Raw genomic sequence first — 15,546 nt, 5'->3', positions numbered from 1 at the left:
TCATCCCCGTAACAGAAGCTCTCACTGGCTTCTCATTAGGGAATGTGTAGGTAGGTGCGCTCTGGCTTATGCAGGAACAGTGGGAGGCTATGGCAGCATGCCAGGAAGAGAAAGCATTTGCTGGCAGCAAAGATGGGCTAAGATGTGGGTGGCCCTGGCTATATTAAAATAAGCGGGTGCATTTAGCATTTATAGAGAAAGTGTGGGCAGATCGGGGGCCTGTCAGTGTCTGGCTTATATAGCGAACTTGCTGGTGCCCCTGTCACAGGGAGTCTTGGTTGAGAGGTACTGAGAGCAAGCACCACAGAGGGTAAGGGGAGGGGATTCCACATCCCAGAGCCTTTCTGTCAGGAGGCGGCTTTCCATGTTACAGGTTCAATGTCTTTGCTTTTGACAAACACTTCATGAACTCAAGGACCAGTCAAACACCACTTGGACACAGGAAAGGAGAGGGCAGGGCTGACATCCTGATGGGGCATTTAGACTGGGAGGGAAAGAGATGGGCAAAGGTTGGAGGGCTTGAGTGTGAAAGTCACACAAGCATCTGGGAACAAAATGGTAAGAGGTGGGGGTGTAAGTGTGCTTCTTTCTGTGTCTCTCTCTGTCCCCCTTCCCCCCCGTGTGTGTGTGTGTGTGTGTGTGTGTGTGTGTGTGTGTGTGTATGTGTGTGTGTGTGTGTGTGTGTGAGAGAGAGAGAGAGATAGAGAGAGAGAGAGAATAGAAAGAATGTGTACAGTGGGAACGTGTCAGTAAGTGTGTATAAGATAATATGTGAGAATGTATATGGGAATGTTAGAGTGTGTGAGAATGTGTGTTTGTGAGTGTGCGAGTGTGGGAATGTGTGTATGTGTGAGTGTGTGTGTGAATGTGCGTGTATGTAAGTGGAGTGTGTGAGAGTGGGGGTGAGTGTGTGTGAGTGTGTAAATGTGTGAGGGTGTGTGGGAGTGTGTGAAAGTGTGGGGGAGTGTGGGAATGTGTGGAAGTGTGTGTGAGTGTGTGAAAGTGTATGAGAGCGTGTGGGAGTGTGGGAGTATGTGAGGGTGCGAGGGTGTGTAAGAGTGTGTGAGAGTGTGTGGGAGTGTGTGAGTGTGAGATTGTGGGAGTGTGTAGGAGTGTATGAGGGTGTGTGGGAGTGTCTGAGGGTGTGTGTGAGGATATAGGTGTGTATAAAGGTATGAGACAGCATGAGAGAGTGTGAATAGGAGGATATAGTTGAAGACCTTGCACTGTGAGAGTGGAAACACATGAGAATATATGGCTTCCTGTGGGCATCTGTGCATACATGTGTGTCCTTGAGGGAAGGTGTAAGCCGGACAGCTGATCCATGCATTCTGCCTCCATGTGTGAAGGCATGAATCTGACTGAGAGAGGGAACAAGAGAGGAGTAGTTAGGCTAGCCTGGTCCATGCCTGGTCCATGCCCAGGGTGGTGGATGGGACAAGAATGGCCTCCATAGGCTCATATGTTCCAGTGCTTGATGGCCAGTGGGTGGAACTGGGAAGGATTAGGGGTGCGACCTTACGGAAAGAAGATGTCAGTGGGAGTGGGCTTAGAGTTTGAAAACACTCCTCCATTCCCAGCATGCTTCCTGCCTCCTGCTTGCAGTTTGAGCTGTGAGCTCTTAGCTACTCCTGTAGTATGCCTTCTCTTTGCCATCATGGACACTGGCCCGCCCTGGGACCACAAGCCCAGAGCAAACCCTTCCTTCTGTAAGTTGCCTTAGTCTTGGTGTTTTATCTCCGCAACAGAAATACAACTGATATAGCCACTATCTCCCGTGGGGCAACACTGTTGTATGCAGCAGGACCGTGGCCTCTGGGTCCTTGGGAAGGCCTGTCACCCTGAGCCCAGATGAGGTTACAGAAGCTCCTGCACTGTGGGGTTTGCATGAGGAGTTAGGAGATCACAAATTCTCCCTGGGACCAAGCACATAGGAGTGGGCAAGTGATTCACACTTGCATCTAAGCTCCCCTGTGCTTAGCAGCCCTGCTGGACCCTGGGTCCCATGCTCTCCTTACATTGAATAGTATATTTCAGTGGTCAACATCATCCCAGAAGCTGAAAGCCTCACAGTGGAGGGACACTTCGCCCATAGTCGTCTTTCTGGTACCTAGCATGGGTTGGCACAGAGTGGGATATGGCAAGCATTAAAAAATGAATGAATGATTGGAAAACAGTAGTTCCTTCTCTTTCTCTCCTCCCTACTCCCTCTTTCTTCCCTGGTTTCATTTGACCTGGACCCCAGTAGGAGGGCTGGTCCTTATGTTAGGTGGTAGCCAGAACCCAGACAAGAAGTAAGACTAAGACAGGCCTGAGGTTCTCTCAACTACATGGTGCACTTAATATCTACCGAAGAGCTAGCACTGTTCCTGGAACAGCTAGGGACAGTCTGGGTCCCCGGTAGCCCTCATATCGAGTCCAGTGATCCACCCTTGGAAAACAAACAACAGTGAAAAACAAAGTGTTTGCTTGTTTGTCTCCAGTGCAGCTACATTAGGGAGAGGGAGAGGGAGAGGGAGGGGGAGGGAGGAGCGAGAGGGAGAGGGAGAGGGAGAGAGAGGAGAGAGGAGAGAAGAGGAGAGGAGAGGGAGAGAGGGAGAGAGGTAGAGAGAGAGGGGGGGGCGGTCAAGTGCTACCCTACCCCACTTCAAGGTCCGTCTTTGTGGTCTTGAGATGAAGTTTTAGTTTGAACAAAGAGCAGAGACTTGAACACCTGAGTCGCCCTGGTAAAGGTCCCGCCATCACTGAGCCATCCTGTCTGTACTCCATCTTGCCTCCTAGCAGGCAGTCTGACAGCTTGTCAGCACCAAGTGAAATGTCTTTCTGGGGACTAGCGCCCCCTCAGCCTTTTCCTTTTCCCAAGTGGGGGCTCGTGGGGCAATTTTAATTTCTTGGGCTCCACGATCTCAGTGTTCTGAGAGCTGAATGTGGGGGTTGTGTGTCCTTCGTGTCCCCTCCTTCCCACCGTGGAGGTTTTACAGTGTGTTGTTCTGTATCTCTCGCTGACTGCCGTCAACGTTCCGCGCCTCTGGACTTTCTGAGAAATGTCAAAGAGCTAAGAGGTTTTTGTCGGTCCTTCAAATAAGATGGACACAAGACAACTTGTCTGCCCCTGAGGCCCTAAACACAGACTGTGGTGTGAAACCTGGGACCCTTGTCCTCCGGGCTGAGCCCTACCGTGTTTTCTGAGGCAGAGGCTGAGACTACGACACCAATTTGAGAAACAAGGGGCAGCCTTGCTTCCCCACCCCCTGACTGCACCCCCTTTCCCTAAGAAATTGCTCTCTTCAAGCAAGGGAAACACAAGTTCACCCAGAGTGGACCGGTCTACGCTAAGAAGTCTGTCTGCAGGAGAGGGTAGCTCATGAAGAAGCTGCATTTGTCTGAGGGAGACAAAGAGAAAGTTTTTGTTTTCCCTCCTGGGGCACAGGAAAGAGGTTACAGCAAGCTCATTGCTTAGAAATGAGAACAACACAAAAGCCAGGAGTCCACCTGGCCCTGGCACGGCCATCAGCGTCCACTCTTGAACATGAGCGCTAGGAACGACTATCTTGCAGATCACAATGATTCCGGGGGGCAGCGTTTTCTGTTTTTTTGTTTTGGTTTTTTTTCCCCGTGACTTCCATTTTCTTGTTGCTGACAGAGCTGTCTTTGTTGCTCTTCCTCTTCTGAACGCCAGCTTCTGGGACTAGCTTATAAAAAAAACTGACCTCCCCCAAAGGCTGATGGTCAAACTCAGTGGCCAGCTCATCTTAGCCTGCTTCCGTGAGAACTTCTCCTACAACTCCTGTGGCTTTTCTTTTTCCTTACTCCTTTTTTTTTCCCCTTTCAGTTTTCTTTTTCTGCCTTGGAAATGGGCTTCATGGCTATGGTAGGCAATTAAATTTCAAAGCTGAAGAATGCTGGCATACTCTGCCAGGAACTGCCGAAGCAAGCAGGCCAGGCCGCGGGCTTTGAATACTTGGCACGGAAGTGGGGCCTCTGATACATGCAGCCTCTCCCAGGATGGGCTTCCCAGAGGAGTGTGTTTGTCTTTGTTCTGAAAAGGGAAATCCAGTTCCATCCCAGCTACACGACAATCCCAGAGCTAGGTGGCACCTCCTTTCCAAGCTGGGCGATCGCCTGGTTTGTTAAATGTCACAGTTGGCACACTGCCGGGGAGGGTCAGCTTCCAGCATGCAGGTCGGTTCTCAGGCCTGTCACTTAGCTCTCCTCTGTGGCCCCAGTCTTTGGAACACTGCTATCTCTCAGAAGAAAGGAGAGCTCTGTGTTCCTGACCCAGCCTCCTCCTGCTGCTGACTGAATCACGGGGTGTGGGGCTAGCATCTAATTTCCAGAGCTGCTGTGAGCAAAATGCTAACACTTGTTCCAGAAGCAGGCTGGTGCCCTGGCTGTAATTCTAGACTGGGGGGGGGGGGGGGGTCACCGGAGAGGAATCCAGGCTCGTTAGGTTGTACACGCATGAGGCAGGCCAGTGGCCTGAGTCTTCCGCAAGGGAAGGGATGTTTGTGGATGAGAAGGTCCTGAGAACTCAGAGGTGCTAGGATAAAAAGTGGGACCGGATACCATGAAAGGAAAAGGCTGGAGGAAGTGACCTTCTAGGCGAGCCCTCCTGGGACCAGGGACCTGCGGTTCCTTTTGGAACAACACAGAAGCTGGAAGGGGTTAGTGAGGGGCGGCAGTGGAGATGAAGTGGGAGAGAAAATGTTAGTTTGAACATTCTGTGGTAGCATTAGAGGTAGGAGAGACACTGAACTGGCTTGTTTGAAGATCTCTGGTTTCTCGGTAGGGAGATGATTGGATGAGGCGGAACCGTTTGCAGAAAGCTACTGTAGACCCTCAATGTATCTTAGGAAGACAGAAGGCATGGTCCATGAAGAAGCCTGGGCTTTCTTCTCTAAGACATTGTTGCTACACCAGAGGCAGTCCGGACACTAGACCACCTGGAGCAGCCACTTACAAGGATGGAGGTGGCTCTCCTGTCCTGAGGATCTCTGTCGCAGCCAGGAGAATGCGCTCCCGCTTGGGAATGCTTGCATAGCTTACAGGCAGCAATACCAGACCACCAGCGGCCACTCTCGTAAGGGCCTTCAAGAGCCTGTGTTAACTGCTATAGACTGAACTCCTCTTCTAGGACAGAATTTGCTAATGTGTCTCGGAGAAGAAAAAAAAAATTTCTCCATTAGCACCAGACACTTCAGTATACCAATAAGCATGTAAAGAAAAGTGTAAAATCCTTTGAGTTGGTCTAAAACAGCAGTGAGAGGATTAAGCAGGTATATGGAAAATGGAGGAGAGGTGGCTCTTGAGCCTTTGCTTGTTCTGAACATGGAGAGTCAGCTGTGAGGGACTGACAAACACATCCAAGCAGAGTTTTCCAGGAAGGTCTCAGAAAGTGCCTCATTCACGTTGGGAGGTCTCACTCCTCGAATGCTAACAGCCCCGGCAGTGACCAGCCAGTGACGTCAGAGTAAACCCCACCACGGCAGTGTCCACTTAGGGGGTGAAAGGTCATATGGGTGCTTACAACAGGGCGTGGTGTGTACGGCACAAAGCAGGGCACCCGTGCCTGGTTTCAGGGATGCCCTGGACCTCAGACCAAGGGCTTGACATCCAGTTGTCTATATAAATCATCGCAGATGGATTTAAAACACGTCAGGGGGCTGGAGAGATGGCTCTATGGTTAAGAGAGCTGGCTGCTCTTCCAGAGGACTCAGGTTCCTTTTCGGCGCCCACACGGAGCCCACTACCATCTGTGACTCCAATTCCTGAGAATCCAGTAGCTTCCTCTGACCCCCACGAGCACTGTGTTCACATGGTGCACAGACATACATGAGGACAAAACGCTCGTACAAAAAACCCAAACAAACAAAAAACAAAATAAAACAAAACAAGACAACCCCCCCCAAAACAAAACAAAACAAAACCAAAAAACCAAACCAAAACAGACAACGAAAACAAAACAAATCAAATCAGTTACACTCAGCATTTCACAGAATTCCAGATTGGTCATCAGTTACTTGAGTTCTTATCCATGGAATCAGCCCAGCGCAGAGTGAACACACTTAGGAAAAGCCGATCCCCTAAGCTGTGCAGTCTACTAGTCATTCATGTGGCGTCCTCAATGTTGCTGGAATGTAGAAGTGAGTTAATGGACAGAGGGTGCTTGTGTAGCTACCAAGGCAGGCAGAAAGGCAGATTGGGGACATGGGAGGGCAGAGCCCTAGGCTTTAGAAAGGGACTTGTTTGCCTGGCTGACTGAGTCAGGAAAATCTGAACACCGCTGATAAAGCCCAATCTGCCTGCAGAGGCAGCATGTGCTTCCTAAGGACACCTCAGGTGACAACTGGACTGTGCTTGCTTGAGTTGGAGTGGCCTGTAACCTTGAGCTTGTAACCCTCCTTCCTAAATCCAAATAATGACCCTCATAAACCCACCTTACATCTCTGTTTGCAAAAGGACATTCTTTAACCCTTAAAACACTGTAAACATCACACTCTGTAATCAATGTAACTTAAGCCATAAGATACAACATATGCCCATGGGAAAGACACCCACAGAATCGTTCCTCTAGGTAACAGACACATGAGTTATGAAAGAGGCTATACACCTAACTATTTTTCTGGTTTTCACTCTGTCATTGATTTTTTTTTTTTTTTGGTTCTTTTTTTCGGAGCTGGGGACCGTGTCATTGATTTTTCAATGCTGTTTTTATGTGATGGACCAGTGCATAAAAACATAACTGAGAGTGAAAGTGTAAACTCCGTGTGATGCCCTAGAATGGTTACTCTAACTATAGCTGCTTATTGAGGTGGATAGGCTTTGGTCTGACTAATTCTGTAGCACAATATCTTTATTTAAAAGTATTTTTACAATAAAAATTTAAGTAAATAAACAAATTCACTCCAACTCGTCATCATACTGGTTTGCCGCAAATTTCTTTTCCATGGTAAAGTCAAAGACCCCCGTCTACCTGAGGTGGTAGAGGTCCTTAAAAGATTGGGCTGCTGGAGACAAGGGGTCTCTCTGTGCTGCTTCTGACTGTCAGATGTCAATTATAGGAGGTTTTGGCTGTCTACGGGGGCTTCTGGTAAGCCTCCCAGAACACTAAGAGGAAAACCACATGATACAGAGAGGAGAGGACACATGTCTGTGTGCTGCCTGTGATTGCAGGTCCTACGAGAACCTCCTCAAATCTTTGTCACTCCTGACCCTTCACAAGCCGAAAAGAATCATTTAAGTAAAACTGTGCAGACAGCTTTCTTTAGGAAGCTCTTGATGCCACACCCCTAATTGCTGGGAGGCTTTGAGCAATGGTTTTCTCCTCCATCCTGTGGTGATGGGGAGTCTGTTTTTCATGGCTATGGTGGGCTTTGTCTCAACTCTCAGACACATTGGCTGCTGGGACTGTGTTCGAGCCATGGTACATGCTTGTGAAGTGTCAACTCCTTCTAAGGAGACAGTTTGTGTGTGTGTGTGTGTGTGTGTGTGTGTGTGTGTGTGTGTGTGTGTGTGTGTGTGCTGCATTGAACATAGAATGTCACAGTCATAGGTGAACAGGGGACTTAACTGCTGTCCAGTCAAGGGCTGTGTGTCTATGTGAAGCGTCGTAAACAACAGTAGAGAGGTTCGGGCCATGGAGAGAATGCTGCTGTATTGGGTACACATGCTGGGGCCTTGGCAGGAAGCCACCCCACCACAAGACTCTGTGGAAGAGTTCTGGACTTCAGGCATGGGTTTAGAAAATGAGGAGAACAGTGCAGTTTGAGGTACCAAGCAGTTTATTGTGGTGCTTGTTAAGTTCGGATTGTAAGAGCCAGCTCCTGTCCTCTTGTGAGGTGGCAGCACACCCCACACCATGTGATTTAGTCTGGGACAGTCTGAGTGACAAACAGCACAGAGGAACCAGGTGCTGGGCAAATCAGGGGTCCTGAAGCCATGGCAGAGAGAGAGAGAGAGAGAGAGAGAGAGAGAGAGAGAGAGAGAGAGAGAGAGAGAGAGAGAACTGCAGGGGGCTGAGGGAAGCCTAGCTTGATTTCCTCAGACTGTTTGGTTTCCAAGAGTGTCCAGTGTCTTAGAGGCAGGTCCATGATCTAACAGAGACATACGTCTTCCCCCCGCCCCTCAAGCCTGGGTTCTAGATATATACTGGGGTCCAGAAGGCACGTGCTGAGTGACTTCTCCTGGTTCTTGTGACACAAAACAAAGACCTGAATTGGGGACACAGGGACAGCAATAGTTTATTAACACAGCAAAAAGCGTCCCCGAGAGCAGAAGAGTAGGAGAGTTCAGGAAGGTCAGGATCTAGGAAAGCCCTTTACGAGCTGAGTGAGTCCTGTGCATGACCATTCTTCTCTTGCTTTTGGAGGCTGCAGGCTTCATTTTGTTACAGGTTGGGACACGCTCTCTGCCATTAGGTTATCTTCCAGGTTAACCTTGATTCTGCTGGGCCCTGTTCTCTTACATCCCCTCCAGTAGAAGAATGTCCTACCTCTGACTCCTGATCCGCTTCTGCAGAGGTAACAGATGTTGGAATCTCAGGGCCCAGCGAGCAAGCGTCCTGAAGTTTCAGCTTCTGTTTTTGGAAGCTACTGGTTGGAAGGCATGGGGCTATGTCTAGAGACCTGTAAGCCTGCTGGTGTCTACTGGGGACTTGCCAAGGCTGGTAATCTCCTTTTTCTCTCTTCTTCCCAGTGTGGCCGCAATGAATAAATCCCCCTTTTCTGCTTCTCAGTGTTCCTCGGCATATTGGAGGTTGCCAGAACCCTGGCTTTCCCCCTAATAGCTGGTTACGCCATGGGGACAGGAGGCATTTAAACTCTGCTCTGAGGCCCGGGAAGAGCTTAGTGACTTTTTAAAAATATTTTTCTTCTCCATTTCCCTGTCATAGGAACACGAACCTACAACTTGAAAATTGCTCTCCAGGCTCAGAGTGGCCGTGGGGTTGGGTGATTATTTAAGCTGCATTCAGGAAAGGGGCAAGAGGTGGAGATTTTTACTCCTGCTCTTTGACCCTGAAACAACCGTGCCAAGTCACAGGGCAGCCTAGTTTTAGAGATGAGCAGAGTAGTGTCTCCGGTCTGTCGGGAATAAATGTCAGTGCTTATTCTAAAGGAACTCCCCCTTTGCATACCAGGCCATTGCAACAGTGGTCCCTAGGAAATTAGAATTTCCCCAGGAGCCTCAGTCTGGAAGAAGAGAGCACGGTGCATGCCAGAGGGGGAGTTCGGCTTTCAGAGAGAGAGTTCACACAGTCCTAAATATTTGTCAGATGGTTTTGAAAGACCAGAGAAGAGGCAATGATGGACCATGACTGGCAGACTCTCTCTTGACCAGGACTACTGAAGTATGGATCCCTCTTGCCTCCATTTCAACCACAACCCCACGTCAGGACCCCAGTGACAGACTCAGGGATGGAGGGATCCGTGGGCCTCTTTGTTTCTCCTCCAACACTGGATATATCTTTTTTCTCTGCCTTTCAATCTGACCTGTTTAATTGGCTTCTTGAGGACGAGTGGCTGAGACCAGCATGTTAGGATCCAGGCTCTGACCCTAATAAATCTGGTGACAGAACCACCCAGGACTGGTTTGCACTATGGCACAGACTTGAGCCCTGGCACGGCCCTCACCTTGCACAAGCAAACAGTGGGTGGCATTCAAATGTCAGAGCCCCCCAAGTTGCTTCTCACTGGAGATCCTTAGTGGGTATCAGAAATGGCAGCAGCACAGCTCCAGTGCACAGGTCTATTAATAGCCGGGGGTGCCTCCCGTAGCTCCCTGGGCAGCTCTGTTATTCTGGTCTGAGCTCCCTCTCTCTGTCCAGCTGTCTGCCCTGCCTCATCCCTTACTGTCAGCACTAATCAGAGGGGCGGCAGTGGGAAATGAGAACCCTCACCCCATGAAAGAGTCCGCTGAGGCAGCTTGTGCTCTCAGGGGTCATCATCACCTTGGCCTGGAAGCAGCCTGTTTACGAAATCGAAATGATGACATCAGTTGGATGTCAGCGGAAAGCAAATGCCCAGGGCTTGGGCAGAGAGGGACGGAGGGTTTCTGAGAATGGGTCCCTCCCAGTTCTGTATTACAAAAGGCCCCATGATTCAGCAATACCATAAGAGGTCACTAGACAAATGCCAGTCTCTGGCCCATTGCTCTTCTTGGCCCGGTTCCCGAGGCTGTCAGGCGCCCCATTCCATTCCCCTCCTCCTCCACCCCCTTCCGCCCCACTTGAAGCAGAGGATGTGTAGGAATTTTAGAAGATCTTTCTTTCACTCTTCCCCTATCTGTGACAGCAAGGAAGGCCTATCCCTGTGTCAGAAAGCAATCAGCGTCATTATCCTCTAGCCAGAGCCAGGAAAGGCAAGGGGCTACCCAGTGGCCTCATCTAGGAGGGTGGATGGGACTGTATCCTATGCAGAAATCACAGAAAACAGTCACTGCCTTGTTTCCCACAGCACGAGATAAGACCGGGGCAGCCTGTCCACGCTGTGGCTCAGGAAATCAGCACCTGAAATGGGAGCCTCAACTCCATGGCCCCAGATGAACCAGGCCTGTTAGGTCCTGTTATATTTCCTCAATGCCTTTTCCACAACGAAGTGAGTCTTAGGCAGGTAAGGGTCCCAAGCTTCACCTCAAAGTTCTCCTAATATCTCGGATGCCAAGCTATCACCTGTAGTCGTCTCTCGATATCAGCTGCCTTCCACCTGGGGCCCTTTTGTGAGCATCCAAGTGGCTTCCATACTTCCTTAGGGGGATTCTTCTGCCTGACGTTTGTCTGAATAATTTCTTCCAGCCCCCAGAAGCCTGGCTGCTACCAGAGTTGTCAGAGTCAGAGCCTGGGCCCTGGTATCCCTAACATCCTGGCTCAGCCACTCGTCCTCTACAGGCCCAAGGTCAAACAGACAGGTAATAGTGAACATGCAGAAAAAAGTGTATTCTGATGTGCGGTCACTTCAGAAGAGGGACAGTGACCAGCCCCCACCGAGTCCACCTTTAGGGTCTTGACAAGAAGCTGAGGATTAAACAGAGGGTGAGAGGTATGAAGTCCTGGACAAGGGGGTCCCACCTATTATGACCCATCTCTGTCTCTTCTCAGGTTGTGTAAAATGCTCTGTCACGTGTCACAACTGAGTGGATTATCTCCCTGGAGACCAGTTCCCCCTCTGGCCAGCACTGATCTTCAGTCGCTTCCTTCATCCAGAGAGAAGCTATCGGACTCCCTGGAGGGACCAGGAAAAGAGCAGAAACATGAAGTGGATGGGGTGGGAGATGCTAGGGGATGGCGGATCCCATGGGAACCAAGTGCGAATGCTGTTCAGGGATTGATAAGCTGCTTAGCCTCAGTTGATTGTCACTACGTCTGAATGACTCTGGGGTTTATTTAGGTTTTTAAGTAGAGCCATATATCTGGTGTGTGTGTGCGCGTGTGCATGTGCATGTGTGTGGAGGTGCACATGAGGAGTACGTTCGCACAAGTGTGTGAGTGTTCACGGAGAGCAGAGGTCAGCTCTAGGTGTCATTCCTCAAATACCATTCGCCTTTACAATTTTTTTTTTTTGTGATTTCTCTGTGTAGCCCTGGCTGTCCTAGAACTCACTCTGTAGACCAGGCTGGCTTGGAACTCAAGAGATCCGACTGCTTCTGCCTCTCAAGTGCTGGGATTAAATGTGTGTGCCACTAGAACCTGGCTAAAAAATTTAAATTTATTATTAATATGTGGATACATGTTGGGCATTCATGCTGTGCCGTGCACGTGAAGATATAAGGGTAGGTTTGTGGAGCCGGTTCTCTCCTTCCACATTTACATGGACTCTGGGATCAAACCCAGAATGTCTGGCCTGGACAGCAAGGACATTTAGCTAAGGCCACCTTGCAGACTCCCATCTGCATTTTTTTTTTGAGACATGCTCTCTCACTAGTCTGCAGCTTGCTCTTTCAACCAGGCTGGCCAGAGAACCCCAACAATCTGTTTGTCGTTCCAGTTCTGGGACTGAACATCACCATGCCTGGCCTTTTTAGCTTGGATTCTGGGAATTCAACACGCACGCTTGCAAGGCAGATGTGTTGCAGATTACATTATCTCCTCGGCCCACAGTTGAAAGTTTGTGCCTCCTTTTTCCTTTCCAATACCGTATGGGCCAAACAAACTATGCCTATAAGCACGTATTGGGACCAGGGAGGCATCCTATACAAGGTAAGAGCTGGAACAGAGGAAGACCCACGTGTGGGAGGGGCTCTCCTAGCCACATGGAGAAGTAAGAGCATCTCAGTGAAGGTAAACTGAGTCTTGAGTGACAGCAGTGCTGGCACAGGTCATGACATGGTGCATCCTTGAAGAGTAACGCAAACCATCACACAGACTGGGCGAGCCTCACCCCAGGCAAGTAGCAGCTCAGCCAGCTACACTGTATATGGCCATACAGCTGCCATTTCTCAGCCGTCCTTGTAACCGGGTCGGTGGCCATGTGACCAGCGAGGTCTCTGTTCTCATCGGAGAAGACTCCCATTCTGCCCACCCTGGTCCTGGCTAGTGGAGTGGTCACCCTGAGCTTAGGGCATGAAGCTGGTTAAGCCTCTTTGGTTTCTGTAAAATTGAGGCATGTCCAGCCCATAGGGAGGTTGTGAGGGTGAAGGGGATCTGTAAGGGATGAAGAACTGTGCCTGGCGTGCTCTGTGTCCCTGGCATTCTGCCTACCACATTATGTCAGGACATGCTGATGAGGCAGAGAAAGAAAAGAATGGGAGTCTGTCTCCTGGCTCCTGACGCAGTTCTATGCTGGCAGGCGGGGATAAGTCAGCCCATTACCCGCTGGTCTAAGCTATAGGATTCTGCAGAGTAACACAGGCCAACTGGGTCCTTCCTGGTTTGTGGAAACCAGGTAAAAGGGTGCCATATTGCTCCAAATACAGACCTGGTGACTTGTATAACGCTCCCATATCCAGACATAGGTGGCTCTTGGAGCCCTATGCCTTGTGGGCTCAGATTTTCTTGTGTCAGAATGTTTAGTACCACCTAAATGACGTCATGGTAAACTGTCTCTTTCTTCTCATTCCAGTTGTTCGAAAGAGCGTCTTTCCCTGGTGCAGTATGATAGGCTGAGTTGGCTTTGCTGAAGCTGTGTCCAGTGGAGCAGGGCAGTGTAGTAACAACCTTTGATTCCCCTGCCAGGCCTTCCTGCCCGGCCCGGAACATGGTTTTCCAGTTGACTCTGGGGGTTCCAAAGCAAAGAATTTTGCTCACAGCAAGAGAAAGTGACTGGTCCTGTGGTCCCTGCAGAGAGGCCTCACCTCTCCTGTGCTGCTCTTAACCCGAGAGTGCACAGGGCACCTGCACTGTTCGGCCATCCCGGGAGACATCCTGCCCTTACTGCTGACAGACTTTAGCTGAAGGATGGATCCCACAGAGACAACATGGAGGCCCTGGGTACTTCCACCTCACATCCCTTCCTTGCCCCTCACTCTGGTCTTGCAGCCCTGCATCATAGAGGGGCTTGCTCTCAGCACCCTCTCCAACTCCCTTCTCCCCACTCCTCTCCCAATCCCCCCAGTTAAACTCCTATATTAGATATCTATTCTTAACACCCGTTCTCCCATAATGACACACGGCCATGTTCTTGGGAAGAAGAGTTAGGATATGTTTTCTTTTCCAACCTCTGGGACACATTCCCATTAAAGAAAACAATGCTTTGCTACAGTTAGGGCTCAGATACCAGGCATATATTTTGGTGGGTGTAGCAGCCTCTGTGTGAGGGTCTGGTTCTGTTCCCACACAACACAAAGAGTCAGAGTGGCACCTAAGAGTTGGAGAATTCTGGGAGCTTTTCCTAGCTCCCTTCCATGTCTGGGAGGGAGGAGAGAGGTCACTTTCCACAGCAGTCTGGATGCTTCTGGTCACGTGAGAGCACAATGGCTTATTTGGTGCCTTTCCTTTTCGCAAGTGAGTGAACTACCTAGAGTTCCACAGGAGGACTGTCAGGCCTTGTGCCTTTTTTTCTTCCGATGTGAAGAGACGAGATTACACGTTTGGCTTACACAATCAGGATTCGGTTTTGAGGCTGGGGCTGGGGTTGCCTCACCTGAGGTTTTTGGGTTCTGTTTGTGGATATAGATATGGGGTTCTTGGAGAGGGCACCAAGGCCTTCTGCCCTTTCTGGCTTTGAAGTTTTGCTGTCTCCGTCCTCACCTCCCGCCACGTGGGCTGCTCCTCCATTTCAATTTTTCACAATTATCTCTTGGTCCCAAAGGCAGGGGTTGTTTCTTGCTCTCCTGACTCTACTTGACTCCATTTGGCACCTTGCTGACAGCTGGTATTCACATAATTCCTGCCCACCCCCCCCGCACCCCCCATCTTATTGATTTTGGCTTAAAAGATCACAATCTTCCAAAATAGTCAGCAGTAATGAAAGGTCATAGACTAATAACGTCTGATCTGATTTAATATTGAAAATGATGGCTGAGATCCCGCCAGTTCAATGTCTGACCATATCTGAACGCAAGCCTGGTGGGTGTCTGTTGTGGTTTGCCCTGGAGTTATCTGTATTTTGATGATAATTCCACTGCCCCAAGGACAGCTGCCTTGTCACATGCTCAGGACTCAGGTGACTTCACTAGAACCTTCTCCCCATTGGATTTATAAAATACAGGTGAGGGGCAGGTACAGGATAGAAGGAGGCCTGCCATTGGAGGAGAAGGAAGGATGGGTGGGAGGGAAGTTTGAAGGAAGAGGAGGAGAACAGAAAGGGGAACAGACAGGAGGGAGAGGGTGAGAAGCCATGGCAGGTGATGTTAAGATTCCACTCTATGTATTTACAAGTTGTTATTAATGTTTTTTAAGGGATGAATGGTACTGGGCTTTGTATGTTTAGGTGGGCAATTATATCTTACCAATTGGGTCAAAGGTTATTGTGTTGTGTGTGTTCTTTCATGTGCAGATTTAAGGGTAAGGGAGTGTGGGGCAGCTGGTCTGGGCCGCCATGGAATTGGAATGTGTGCTTCTGGCAAGATATCTTGGGGCACTGAGGTGCCAATCCTAGTGGGATAAAAGACAACAGTACTTTTTTTTTTAAATTTTTTATATTTTACAACAACAGGTGTCCAGTCCTGGTGGCATGCTCTGTAATTGAAAACAAACAAAAACAAGCACTCCTCTCAGATTTAAACCACCATTGCAAAGTTGATGGGAGCGAGCTTTCTCTGGGATGCTGAGCCACTTCAGTTGTGTAGCTGAGATTTTGTGAAAAACCAAGGACACAGGAAATTTAGTGGGAAGACAGTTCTGTGATCGATTAACAATGTCTGCCCAGGGGGCTGAAGGAAAAGTGGCACAATTTCTGGTGGATTCTGGGCGAGAAAATCTTGAAGATCCAACTCTCTCTAATATTCTTGGACTCCTCTCTATAGTTAATACGTGAAATTCCAACTGTTTGGACAACTGCCTGAGTTTCTTCTGTTGCTTTGATAAAGTGGATTCACAAAAGCAACTTAAGGGAGAAAGGGTTTGTTTAACTTACGCTGCCGGGTTACAGCTCATGTTGTGGAGATGTCACAAGA

General features: G+C 49.4%; 1 long non-coding RNA gene across 1 annotated transcript; it reads left to right on the top strand.

Moving 5' to 3' along the window:
* The first annotated feature begins 10,278 nt into the window (after nt 1-10,278).
* LOC134480658 (uncharacterized) lies at nt 10,279-14,893 on the top strand. Its single transcript, XR_015631144.1, has 3 exons — nt 10,279-10,607; nt 10,790-10,902; nt 11,093-14,893. It is a non-coding gene; the product is annotated as an uncharacterized LOC134480658 (long non-coding RNA).
* Nucleotides 14,894-15,546: the final 653 nt, after the last annotated feature.

The sequence above is a fragment of the Rattus norvegicus genome, chromosome 10, assembly GCF_021556685.1.
Source record: "Rattus norvegicus strain SHRSP/BbbUtx chromosome 10, alternate assembly SHRSP_T2T, whole genome shotgun sequence".
In the NCBI taxonomy this organism is placed as follows: Eukaryota; Metazoa; Chordata; class Mammalia; order Rodentia; family Muridae; genus Rattus; species Rattus norvegicus.
Note: the sequence above shows the minus strand (reverse complement) of the source record. Positions and strands in the feature narration are given on the sequence as shown.